The sequence below is a fragment of the Rattus norvegicus genome, chromosome 12 (assembly GCF_021556685.1).
Source record: "Rattus norvegicus strain SHRSP/BbbUtx chromosome 12, alternate assembly SHRSP_T2T, whole genome shotgun sequence".
NCBI classification, from domain to species: Eukaryota; Metazoa; Chordata; class Mammalia; order Rodentia; family Muridae; genus Rattus; species Rattus norvegicus.
In genome coordinates, this window is record NC_141545.1 from 15,285,182 (window position 1) to 15,299,186 (window position 14,005).

Below are 14,005 nucleotides of genomic sequence, written 5' to 3' on the forward strand. Positions count from 1 at the left end.
AAACTTGCATTTTTCAGCCCCCAACACAAGGAGGGACAGTCAGTCAGTACCCGTTAGGTTGGGCTTGGGGCAGGCTGGCACAAACTGTGTCCCTCACGATGGGCTGAAATCACAGCTCCCTGGTTTGCACAGGCTGTAGCATGTGTAGTTCGTCTGCTTAGTCTGTATGGCCCAGCAGATCCCAGAGGACCTGGAAGTGAGCATGGGAGAAAGGTAGAGCCCTAGCTGGACCAAGTACACGCCCAGGGACTCTGCCATCACTTTGGAGAAGGCCTTTGGGACAAAGCTTTGCATTTGCCCTGTCCCCAGGTCTTGATGGAGACCACACAACACCTAGGAGTCCCAGAATCAGCAGAGTGCTGTCAGCTGAGTTATAAATTTGAGTCGGTAGCCATGCATGAGCTAGGGATGGCAGGAAAAACCTGTGATCACACCTGAGTAGACCCTGAGAGCACAAGGGAAGCTCAGGAGCAGAGAGGGCAGACCTCCCAGTCTCCGGAGCAGCTGCAGATGCAACACAGCCAGCTGAAGGACAGGAAGTCCCAGCCTGGTGTGAGTGGTCACCTTCTCGGTGCACTGATCTCAGCTGCCATGGGAACCATGAACGAACACAGGAAAAGTCAACAGCAGCCACTAAGGGCAGTGCCCAGCTTGTCAACTTCCTACGCAGAGAGAAATAGTCAGAGTTGGAAGTAGGTACAGTTAACCAGACAAGCAAATACCTCAGTATCTTAAGGAGGTCATGATAAAGGCATACAAACTTCTGCAAATCTTTTTAAAGATGTATTTATTTATTATGTATGAGTACACTGTAGCTGTCTTCAGACACACCAGAAGAGGGCATCAGATCCCATTAAAGATGGTTGTGAGCCACCATGTGGTTGCTGGGAATTGGACTCAGAACTTTGGAAGAGCAGTCAGTGCTCTTAACCACTGAGGCATCTCTCCAGCCCAAACTTCTGCAAATTAACACATACTGAGACACACACACACATAGACATGCACACACAGACTCACATACATACACACACACATGTACAACACACACACACACTCACACACACACACACACACACACACACACACACACACACACACACACACACGCGGCAATGATCCACGATGCAAGAGGCACTGAATAGAAGTTGATAAAGTGTCAGTCTGAATGACACAGCACCTCCAGCCCAGTGGATTCCTGCACAAAGCCCCATCTGATCCTCTCTATGAGAGAGGAAGTGTGAGACTTAAATATGAGAAAACCAAATGATTTCATCAACCGAGGATGAGGGAAGGAGTGGGAAACCACATCAAAAACTACCCGCTGAGACAAGAGAAGGGTTCAACCCTGGTGCTGCCAGTTTCCTCCCACTACAAAACCTCAGCAGACAAGCTTTCCGCCTGCTGTCTCAAACACACGTCAACTTCACCCCAGAACGCATCGCATGGACTCAAAAATGCTGGATGCTTCTTATCTTCAGTGACATTAGCAACAGAGTACCCCAAATACCTACCCACTTATGTTTCTTAAATCCTCTTAAAATTAGACTTTAAAATGTTTATATTTATCGTTTTGTTTGGTCTATTCCTAGATGGTAAAGTAATATTAATCTTGGCAATATTACCTTTTAATCAAGTTATCTTTTCTGGGAATTAACGCTGGCTGTCCCACATGAGTGTAGCCGTAGGATCAAGCTGGCCAAAGGCCAACTAAAACTGAAAGACGGTACATTTCTTTTCAAATGCGTCAAACAATAAAATAAGTTTACAGGCTATAAATAACTGTCATGGAAAACAGGCTGTGAATCAGACATTATCAAAACTGTAAATTTTTATAGTTTAAATGATCTGTTTTCCCCAAGTGCTTTGTTAGCCCCTCTGGTGGCCTTGATTATTTTAGTTTTCTATTACTCCTGTGATCTGTTACATGTCATGACAAATACAGACAATAAAAAAAAAATCAAATTTGGGTCACAGTGGCTTGTAGATTTTGATATGACCCAAAAACTTGCAGGTTTTTTCCTAATGGCTTTACCAACCACTGCTGTCTCCTAAAGACTGCTGTCCTGCCTAGCATCCAGCCCCATCTCCATCAGATCCTGAGAATGAACCTTTCCTAGTGATCATTCATAAGTCTTAATGACTTCTATGCAGTCCCCTCATGTCCAAATGTGATGCCTGGCCAGTGGGGGGAAGGGAGAACTGTGAGCCGACATCTCTCAAGGGAACCACACTGCCCTCTGAACTCTCTGCAGGGCTAACTGACCAATCAGCCTCTGCGATGGCAGAGAGGTTGGAGTATGGCGGGACCAGACCTAAGTACAGTTTTTCTTGTGGGCACACTATACTTTCAGCTCCTGAAACAGCCATTCCTTGACCACTTCTGTGTCGGTTCTCCCATTCCGGAACTAAGGGATGAAACCTTTTGGAACATATTAACTTAAGAAAACCCTAGTTTTCATCAACCAGACTAAGAATGCAGACAACAAACATCTGAAGTCACAGCTGAGGTGTCCCAGCTCTGCCGTAACCTATGGTCCCCTACCGTAACCTACCGGTCCCCACGCTGTATTTGAAAAGTGCTTTGATTGACGACTGTCTTCGTTCTGTTACAATTGCCATGTTGGAACATGTGATCTGAGGTAACCTGTGTTCCTAGGCCATGCTCACTCCTCTTTCCCCTAGAATAAACTACCTCTTCTCACGCGTGAGGTGAAACTTGTTTTTGTGGCAACAGTTTCTTCCTGATTAAAAAACCATCGAAGAAACAAAGAATACAGAGCCTATAGCTCAAGAAAATAGGCCACACCTGAAACCTGTGGCCAGCATTGGACCAAATGGAGACACCGTCAGAGCTTTCCCACACGATCAGGAAGAAGACAGGGCGTCCACTCTCCACTCTTGTCTAACGGCACTTAACGCCTCTGCTACGGCCGGCAAGCAAGAGAGGAAAACGAAGGGTTAAAAACAGGACCGGAAGAAGACAGACGTCCTTATTTATAGACAGTGTGATGCTTTACATAAGAGTCCTAAAGGCTCCATCCATTTGTAAAACCTGGCAGGGCCACGGAGTCTGTCTTTTCTATCCTCACGTGCCGTGACCTTGAGTCTGACTGCTGCATGCCGGGCAATTAAAAGTGCAGTGTGCAGAGCTGAACTGGGTGACGCAGACTGCATTCTACACACTGAACTGGGCTTATCCGTGCTGCAGATGTTGGCTTTCTAGTGACATAAACATGTAATTCCCTTCAGAAATGAGTGGCCACACAGCATTGATCCAGTGGAGCCCACGCCCTTAGTGGACTTAGGTGGACCTAAGGGCGGACTTTTCATTCCCCAGGGCCGGGAAGGGCTCTACCTGCCAGGGCGTTCCCGCAGCCTGGGTGGAGGCAAGTGCTCCCAGGAGACAGCGTCACTGGATCTCTGCCTTCCCACACTCAAAGGAGGGCTTGGCTTCCTGCATCCTGCATTAGTCCCATGGTCCTCTGCAGCTGCGCTGCCCCAGCACATCTCTGCTACACTTCAGAGAAATGCGATCTGAGGAGGCAGAGAGACAACAAAACCATACAGAGCAAAGCATGGCACTGTGCTCAAGGGCTACCTCTGCTGTCTGAGGGGTGGCCTGTCGGCTCAAGAATCCAGATCCTTGAGTCCATGTGATTCCATTTCCTCTCCACCCCTCTCTCCTTGAAAATCCCTCTCAACTCAAGTCTCACTTGCTATGAATGGTCAACTCCAGCATATGAAAGAGATATATTGGTTTATATTTCTGCTGCTCCATTTCTCTTGGAGATTTTAAACTACTGATAGATGAGCTGTCTGGACCATCACCTCCTCACACTCCCTTGCGGCTGGCAGCATGCACGAGCCTGAGATTCCTGTCTCAGCCTAGTTGTTCACCCCACATATATGATCAGCTTCTGGCTGACCACTGTACACATGCAGATATTCAGGCCACAACCGAAGCTTGCACAGGCCAGGGGAGTAATCCTAGGTCTCTGTGGGCCAGGATGCCGTATGGCTCCTTGTAATACAAATACTATCTGTATCTTTCAAAAAACAGAGTGTGGAGACCAGAGTGCACATTGAATTGCTAAGCAGGTTCAGTCAAAGGCGGTGTGGGTCGTGCAGTTTCTCACAGAATCAGGATTCTCTCCTTCTACAATGTGCAATCCTCCTTTCAAGTGTGTGAGCATGCGTATGTGTCTCAACTAAAATAAGATATGCATAACTAGGTGTACATGTAGAGAGGTGTATATGTTTTTAAATGATAACATTTATAGAAATTATTTCAAAACTTTTATAATCAGTAAAGGAATACATTTGGCCCTCAGGTTCTAAGTCATAGAAATAAAAAAAAAATATATGAACAACACTGCCGAGCTGCAGAAAACAAACAACTCCAGCTAAAGAGAAATAGATTAGAGGCTACCAGAGTAAACGAAGAATTAGCCACTAGAAACACGCCAAGGGCTGTGCTGTCAGCAGGCATGGCTCAAAAGCTGTAACAGAAGAAGGAAGGAGGCCTCGCCAAGAAACACACAGTGTCTAAAGCAGGGAGCAGAAGATAGTCCCATCTGTCAGAATCGGAACAGCAGACACCAGTCAGATATGGTCTTAGGAGGCCAAGAACGGACAGTCAAGCCTCCTCCCGCCCCCTGCAGCCATAGATGAAGGGGCTTCCTGGTACAAGCGCTACCGTCATCCTAAAGAGGTCCAGATGGTCACCAGGAGCACAAAGCCGCCTAGATCAGGCCTGGCTGCTGGGAGCCCTGGCTCTGGACTCCTCACCTCAGTTGCCACAATAACACCCGCCACTGCTTCCGCAGGCGCTGAGGATCGATCTGGAGTATCATTCTGACACCATCACTTCTCAAGTTGTTATGGCAACCACTAGGGTGCTCCTTTTGACTTGCTCAGCTGGCTTTTTTATACAACACAGGATGACCTGCCCAGGGCCAGCATCATCCGCTGTGAGCTAGGTCTACATCAATCATCAATCAAGAAAAAAGGCTCACAGGCTTGCCGTGGGCTAGTGCGATGGGGGACTCTCTCAACTGAGGTTCCCTCTTCCAAAATGACTCCAGCTTATGTCAGGTTGACAAAAAGCTGCCCAGCACCATTCCCGACACTTTCCCTTGAGCCCTTCCTGCAGTGGCCCCTCTGTAAGTGTCCCTGGACACAGAGATTCAGCACTCCATGGTCTGCATCTACGCTATAGCCACTTCAGATCTCCTAAGTATGGTCTGTGTCCAGCTGTCCCCCACCTATGACAGCCACGACAGGTAAGCACAATACATGTGTGCAGGCTGGCATGGTAATACAGGACGTCTATAGTCAGCGAGCCACAGACTGCACATGAGCCCACCCTTTAAGTCTACATAAGCAGCATCCATTCATCCTCAGGGGGCCAGTTTCGGACCTCTCTTCCAAGCACGGCAGCTTGTGTAAACCCCAGGATAGCCATGTTCTGATGGCTTTATCATCTGCTCAGGTCTACATCAGGGATTGGGTGGGCTGAGTCCCTTTCACCGAGAGCTGGCAACACCAGCAGCTCCTGGCTTTGAAAATGCCAAGCAGACAGAGCGTTGTTGAGAGGGCAGCCAAGAGCAGCTGTCAGCACTCGCTGCTGACAGCCACCAGGAGCTCAGACTCTAAGGCTGAGAGCTGAGAGCCACTGACAGGTGAAGCTCAAGGCTGGAACACTAAACAAGGCAGGCTGCGTTTTCATGACTTCAGCCCAATTTAAGCAAAGAAACAGCGGCTGACTGGTGACATTTAAACTTGTCTATTCTGCATTCAGGATTACGTATGAACTCCTGTACTATTCCACCCCACCATAAGAGCATTCATATGGAAAGACACACTGCCACATGCTTTTTAAACCGACTAAACATCTTACTGAGGCTAGAAAGTCGTCTTAGTTCAAATGGCTTAGGAATAATTCTAGCAAATCATGCACAGACACTGGACAGGCCACATGATTATTCTAAACAGTTGGGACTGAAACTCAGATTTCCACGACTCCATATTGAGAGCCATCATGAAAATGAGTAAACATTCTGAAATCAATAAGCAGAAATCAATGGACATAATGTGTGACTGATAGCGATATACTACATGATTAAATATATACATGCTATACAAGTACACACACACACACACACACACACACACACACACACACACACAGCAATGTCTACTGGCATTCAGCATGCATTCCCATCTCCAGTCCTCTTGTTACAAATTAATTACTATGGTCCACCTTTAGCAGGAAGTGTTCAACTCATCAGTCACAGATGTTAGCAGGGAAGGGAGGGGCACAATCACACACACACACACACACACACACACACACACACACCTGGGGACACGCGGCCGCCCCCTCCCTGAGCTGTTAGGCCCTGCTTGTTTCAGAACTCTAGAGAGCTGGGAAGTCACAGACTGTGACTTCTGTGACTGTTCACGATCAGAAATGGCAGCAGCCTGTCGCCTCGAAGCATTTTTTAGCTATAGACGGGGGCAAGTCTATCTGTGGGGAAAAAGGACAGACATTGCCAAGGACTTTAGAAACCACTGTGCCATATTAACACCCAGCCATTTTGTCTTTTTTTCTATACAACTCTTTCTGCAGACTACATTAAAAACTGGGTTGCATATATATTCATTTATGTGCATATATATATATATTCATTCATTCTTGATTCTCGTTCTTTCTCCTACTTTAGAGATTCTAAAGTTAATTTCACTTCTTTCGTCTTCCTTCCCTGGGTATTGACTCCCATTTCTGCTGCCTTGTGCTCACAGGATCTCAGCCCACAGTGCCCTCCTCTGCCCCGTTCCTAACACTGACTCGTTCGTTACTAACAGTTCCAGTATTAGCTGTAGGGCTTCTGCGGACATCTTTAATGAGTTCTGAAAGGACTCTGGGTTCCCGGTTTTGGAAGTGTTTCTTACATTCCCGTTTTCTGAGACTTTGTCAATTACTAATCCAATCACTGGATGGAACAATGAGCATTACTAGAAGCATCCTAGATAAATGATACAGGAAGTCAGGACACTGTGCTGCCTGTTCTGTTAGTATTGCAGACCATAGTAATCTCTAAGCACCGTCCAGCTCCTGGGCTTCCCAAGTACACGGCGCTTAGCACCACGTATTTCCCTTCTGCATTAAGGAAATCAAGCGCACGGGATAGTTGTTACCAGGAGGCTGCCGGGTCTGACTGCCGGTGCACAGCCAGAATGTCCCCTTCCATCACTGTGAGTTCTGCAGGCAGCAGAAGATCTTTCATTACATTTAGATACCGGATGGACTGTGAGCTGGGACTGCCTGACAAGGAGGAGCCACAGAAGAATTGGAAGAAAAGTCCCACAGCACGCCCAACCTTCTGACACCGGGACACAATGCTGTCATATACAAAGTCATGCTTGAGAACCATACAGTTCGATCATGGGCGTGGGGGCAGTACTAAAGAGATGGCTCTGCAGTTAAGAACATTGGCTGCTCTTGAAGAGGATCTGAGTTCAATTCCCAGCACCCACATGACAGCTGACGACCATTTGCAGGGGGATCTGACCCCCTCTCCTGACCTCTGAGGGACTGCATGCTCATAGTACACACATGCACGTGCAGGTCAACACCCATACTCATGGAATAAAATCTTACTTAAAAAATCTGATGGGGGAAAAGAATAGAACTGTTTAATAAACATAAACTGAAAGCCAGTCAGTTTCTGTGCTTCTCACAATTATAAAACGAATATATCCACTCACAGCTCCTCTCTTTTAACATCCTGAAACACTGGTTAAACTCAAAGACCTTTACTTATTATCAATATATAAAATACACTGACAGTAAATACTCAAAGACATTAGTATCTTTTCTAATTTCTATTTTCAATTACATTTTCTATTTTCTATTCTATTTTCAATTACATTTCTAGATTATTCTGTTGCTGCACTGGAGGACCCTTGAGGCGAGAAGGCGCTCCTACCAAGTAGGTTGACTCGAGGGCTGGCAGGGTCTCAGCAGCATCGCTGCCGCGGCTCAGATGTCTGCAGGAACAGCAAGTGGGACCAGAACTAAAGGAAAAGAAAGAAGTAATTAAGTAACAGTAGCTGAAATGCTCTCAAGCCTTCACCTAAGCCTGAAATGCAAATTTTAGTGAGCCCTGATCCCAGAACTATTCCCTTTTTTAGTTAGTTTAGGGAAAGAGCTAACACAGCACTTACAGCCTTATACAGCCCAGTAACGTCAAGGAGTCATAGTTATTCAGCTGGACGACAGAGAGACACTCAGTTGTACTCTACGCACCTTCAACTGCGCAGTTTGATTTGTTCGTTGAACAGTAAGACATGGCTGCAGAATCAATCCAATAACATTGATCATTCGTGTTCATTTTCCCCAACAATGTTTGCATTTATTAGAATCTTGTTAATCATGTCATAGACATTTTTGAAAGTGAGAAAAATGGCGATAAAGACAAGCTATTCCATTAGACCAAACACATAAAACTGGGGAGGAATGACTGCTCACAGAAGAATCTCACAAAAGATGAGAAACACACAGGAAACTTTGTTGCAAAATCAGGAAGTTCGAGACACAGAGAACAAAGCAGTTTAGAAGACGCAAGTGGGGGCTGGGGATTTAGCTCAGTGGTAGAGCGCTTACCTAGGAAGCGCAAGGCCCTGGGTTCGATCCCCAGCTCCGAAAAAAAGAACCAAAAAAAAAAAAAAAAAAAAAAAGAAGACGCAAGTGCTTTGCCAAACCGATTGGTCAGCAGTGGCAGAGGGTAAACCTGAGAAAGGCATTCCCCGCCCAGGGGTACCTGTGCAGGTTCTGAAACAAAGAAATGCAGCATCAAGTCTTCCACACAATCATCTGAACACGCCTGAGCTATACCAGTTCAAGCAACACTGAGAGTCAATGCAGTGAAAACAGCCGCCAAAAGTCAGCTCCATAGCTTGCTACTGATGGTGAAGAGTAAAAGAAATCCAGGGGATGACTCAGGGATCAGGAATGCCTGCTGACTGCTCCGGCAGAGGCCTGAGCTCAGTTCCCATCAGCCAGACAGGCAGCTAGTTCACAACCATCTCCAACTCTAGCTGCAGGGGCTGATGGCCTCTTCTGACCTCCACAGGTACCAGCACCCAGGGGACACATACCCACACACGCATATATAGAACTACTAAATACAAAATAAGCCTTTAAAAACAGATACCCTTTTTTTCTAAGTAATCTGTGTATGTTAACTTACAAATGCAGAAAACTATCCTTGGGTTTGGATTATCCAGGCTTCGTTTCATATGCACTAGTCCAGCCAGTCGGACTTGATTGTTTTAAGAGGTCTAAATGAGCAATGCCACTTGGTCCCCAGTTGGCGGCACTGTTTGGGGAGGTACTTTAAGGAAGTGGAACTTTGCTGTAGGAAGCACTTCACATTGGGGGCTTTGAAGGTTCATGACCTCTCCCCTTGTCCTATTTTCTCTCCTTGCTTCCCATGTAAGGTTGAGATCTGATCTCTCGGCTTCCTGCACCTGCACCATGCCATGCCTTCTCCACCAGAAGGGCCTCTGGAAAAGGACCAAAGAAATTTTTGTAGTGATAATTTTGGTTTCTTTTAAAAAAAAAGTTAAGTGAACACGTTTTTGTTTACTCCCAGGTGTGGGATATGGGGCTGCTGCAAGTCTGTCCACAGCCACTAACTATGATTGTCTCGTGCTCTAGGAAGGGAGTGGTTTTTGCCAGCTGCAGAGTTTAATTTTGGGGACTCTGGAGAGGGAATAAATGCCAGAGCCCTTTGAGGGACAAGAGGTGCTTTGAATAAGGAAGAGGAGAAAGAAGAAGAAGAAGAAGAAGAAGAAGAAGAAGAAGAAGAAGAAGAAGAAGAAGAAGAAGAAGAAGAAGAAGAAGAAGAAGAGGAGGAGGAGGAGGAGGAGGAGGAGGAGGAGGAGGAGGAGGAGGAGGAGGAGGAGGAGGAGGAGGAGGAGGAGGAGGAGGAGGAGGAAGAGGAGGAGGAGGAGGAGGAGGAAGAGGAGGAAGAGGAGGAGGAGGAGGAAGAGGAGGAAGAGGAGGAGGAGGAAGAGGAGGAAGAGGAGGAAGAGAAGGAGGAGTAGGAGGAGGAGGAAGAGAAGGAGGAGGAGGAGGAAGAGGAGGAGGAGGAGGAAGAGAAGGAGGAGTAGGAGGAGGAGGAGGAGGAAGAGAAGGAGGAAGAGGAGGAGGAGGAGGAAGAAGAGAAGGAGGAGGAGGAAGAGGAGGAGGGGAAGGAGGGGGAGGAGGAGGAAGAGGAAGAAGAGGAAGAGAAGGAGGAAGAAGAGGAGGGGGGATGAGGAGGAGGAGGAAGAAGAGGAGGAGGGGGCGGAAGGTGCCCACGGTGACTGCTGCTTCCCTCCTAATGCTCCTGGTTACTACTATGGTTTGACAAGAAAAAAAATTGAAGATAACCTAATAATGAAGACTGGATTTGCCCCAAGGAACCCAATGCCCCTAATCAGCAAGAAGTGGTCAATTTTGCTGGCTGGGGATCTACACGCCTTTCTGGTCTAACCTTCTTTCTCTCCTCCCTACTGTTGGGAGTTTGAAAGGGTCAGGGTGTGATAAGGGTTGGAAGAGAGGTAGAGGTATAAGAACCCAATGAAAGGAAATACTCCAACACTCCTTCTCCTACCAGTTATAGCCATGGCATTTCACCACAGCAGCAGAAACATGGCTAAGTCAACAGATAGGCTCCACTGAGAGGACTACATTTAACTGACTGTGCCTGGGGCAGGGAAAGTGTCCAGTATATGCCAGTGTCAGTTATGCCTAGGAATCTACGGAATCACTACTTTTCCTGTTAGGTAACGTCTGGTAAATGCTGCAGTTGGGCCCAACTCTAGAACCAACATTGCACATGGGTCTTTGAAGCCAGGAGACTCTCCACTGCAGTGAAGAACTGGAGAGTCAGCAGGCAATTTGTCCAGGATCCCACAAGACAAACAAACACCAGAGACCGTTGTCACTAACTAGACCTCTCTTCAGATACAAACAATCACAGTTTTCTTCCCTGAAAAGCTACTAATATCTGTAATACAGGTCAGGAACCAGAAAGGTCTTCGAGAATTAACTCCATTGTGTGAGCGGTCTAGACCATTACATTTGGAACATGGTACAGCTACCAAGAGGGGTGGAAGAGGTGACCCAGTGGTTATGAACACTGGTCGCTCTTCCGGAGAACCTGGCTTTGAGTCCCAGGCCCCACGTGGTGCTCAGAATCATCTGTAACTCCACTTCCTGGAGAGCAGACGCCCTCTTCTGGCTTCCATGGGAACTAAGCACACACATGATATGCATACATACATGCAGGCAACACAGTCATACACATAAAATGAGGAAAAGGGAATTTTTAAAGAGCTAAAATGTTGCCAGCTCAGGGGCACAAGTTTACAGAGAGCACCACGGTCCCAGCTCTGCTCGCTGAGGTTAAACCCAGCTGCCCATCACATATCTCAGTCAGGAACAATCACCTCAGTTCTAGCTCCTGGCTACCCCAATTATCTCTGCTCTTGAGGGATAACTAACTGCACTGCTGGCTTTTACTCACCTTTCTACTGCGCTTCTCGGTCTTCTCAATACATACAGCTACAGTCAAACAGCGCTTTGCAATGACCGAAGCCCCATCCTGCTCACCAAAGCGTTGCACCAGAGATAACCAGGACTTTATGGAGGGGGCGTAAACCAGCACACAGCAGGGTTTACGCCCCCTCTGAAGGGACACGGTGGATGGGTTATGTACGGATTTAGACTCTGACTTTGGGTCGTAATTCAGATGACTGGTGATACAGTCATAAGCCAGAAGAGGAAGCCGTTTAAATGGAATAAAACTGAGAGATGCAGGTCATGGTCAGAAGTGGAAGAAAAGGCTGAGAAGCCTCCCGTGGAGCCAGGGGAACACCCTCAGGCAGGCAGCCTGTTCACCGGAGCTCCTTGTCCTGAGGGAAAAGCTCCAGAGAGCAATGCTCAACTGGATGACCTCCAGCTTCCCAGAGTGCTAGCCTGTGTGGCAAAAATCCAGCTGGTGTGATGAGGAGACTTGGTGTTTTATTTAATTTTAATTAGTGTAAGCAACGCTATAAATGGACTGGCCACTGTGTCGAGCAGTACCATCCTATGGATTCTGGCTCAGATAGGTGAATTGAAGATCCTGTTACAAGTATGTAAGAAGGAAATACTCTGAAGAGTAGCACGCAGACACTCAAGTGTGCACTGTCTATTGTAGTAATTATTTAATCTCAGTCAGGGGTTACTACCCTGCCTTTAATCATTCAATTCCCAGATAAAAGACAGACAACTTTTATATTTATAATAATCCTTCAATGCCCTGGAGCTGGGCAGATTGTTTATCCTATCAATAACCACAAATTATAACTTGCCATGCTCCGTCTGGTCCACTCTTAACTCCAAGTGGCTGGCCCTCATGGCCATGTTTTCACGACCCACTCACCCCATGGTGATTTCTCTCACCTTCTTCTTTCCTCTTGGTCTCTCCTCAGACCCCAAGCCCAGGCACCAAAACCCAACCCACTCTCCTCTGCCAGCTACAGGCTGCCTGCATCTTTAAGATTCGACCACTAGTTTTTAGGTTAAGGAGCCAGGTCGCATAGCACCACTGGGTGTATGTGTAGATTCTCTGTCCCTGAAGCAAACAGGCCTTGGGGGCCATACTTAACATCACAATCCACAGCAAAGGACCAAACCTCAACAGCTGACTCCCAGAACAAACCAATCAATAAGCAAAGGGGTGGGCCTTTTGGAGCCACGCCCCTTTCTAAAACCCATCAGGGATGTATTTAGCCTTGATCATTTGGGTTCTGATTAAGATCCCCAACATGGCAGCATCAAAACGCTCTCAAGCGGTTTCTAGGTAGTTACTAAAATGTTGCTACCAAATAAAAGTCGCTTAGAGTGCATCATGAATCCGTAGAGAGTCACACCTATGGATGAATAACCACCTAGTTTTGTTGTTGTTATTGCTTTCAAATCTATTTCTAAAACTGAGAAGAGAGCAGAGAGCCAGTCGTTTCTTATGATGACGAGCGTGAGCTCAGGTAACTCAAACGCATTCTAGGCCACTTGTGTCAGCAGCTGTACAGATTACCTTCCGTTAGCATTTCTCAGCACCCTGCGTGGAAGTCGACTGCACCAGGCTCGGGAAGTCTTTTCTACAGGTGTCTTACAAAGTCAATGATAATAAAAGCATTTCCTGAGAATCAACCTGTTAACCTCACTTATTCATGACATTTACAGTCAATATGAAACAAGGAGTTCTGGGTTACGAAAGGCTTCCTGTGAAAACAGACCGCATCTAAACTGCTCCCTGTTAATCTGCCCGTACCCCCCTAATCTGATTGCATTAAACCTGTTTACTATTTCAGTCCTTCCCATGGCTCTTAAGCCTCCCAGTTCTCGCTTCACAGGTATCAGAAGCTGCAGAGCTCACATGTGGCCCCTGCAGGTGCGATGCTTGCCCCGACTCATCCCTTGTTCCTCGCCCTTCACGAGACCCCATCTCCACCTACGGCATCAGGCCATCAGCATCTCAACCACTCACAAATGGAATTCTGCTGGCAACACTCTGCTCAGTCCTGAGATGCGCGGCCACAATAGTGTCGGGAAAGCACAATTCATAAAACATGAAACATGACATTTTAGGGGATTGGGGATATAGCTCAGAACATAAAGAGAAAGGAAGGACAGAAGGAGAGATGGGAGAGAGGGGGAGAAATGCAAGGACAGGGAAGGCGAGGAGGGAGTCAGATGATGAAGCGTAGGCAACAGTCTGGCACCAGTAGCGGCCTTTGTGTTTTCCCTGTGGTCTCGGGGATTCAGCTCCCACTGCATTACATACCTGTATCTTTTACAGCAGGCCCACATGTTTATCGTGGTCCCAACATTTAACAGAGCTGTTAGGAAACAGTGGGGGAGACACCGTTGAGCAATAGCAAAGGCCCTTACAGTCCGTAAGTCAGA

At 47.0% G+C, this 14,005-nt stretch overlaps 1 protein-coding gene across 8 annotated transcripts in view; it reads right to left on the reverse strand.

Moving 5' to 3' along the window:
* Wasf3 (WASP family member 3) overlaps window positions 1-14,005 on the reverse strand; it is a 97,528-nt gene that overhangs the window by 48,322 nt on the left and 35,201 nt on the right. For 4 of the 8 annotated variants that reach the window (XM_087579283.1, XM_087579279.1, XM_087579281.1 and 1 more), the window contains 1 exon segment: window positions 7,992-8,079. The exons of the other annotated variants lie outside the window; for them this stretch is intronic. The gene's annotated coding sequence lies outside the window, so the exon portion shown is untranslated. 8 annotated transcript variants of the gene reach the window in all.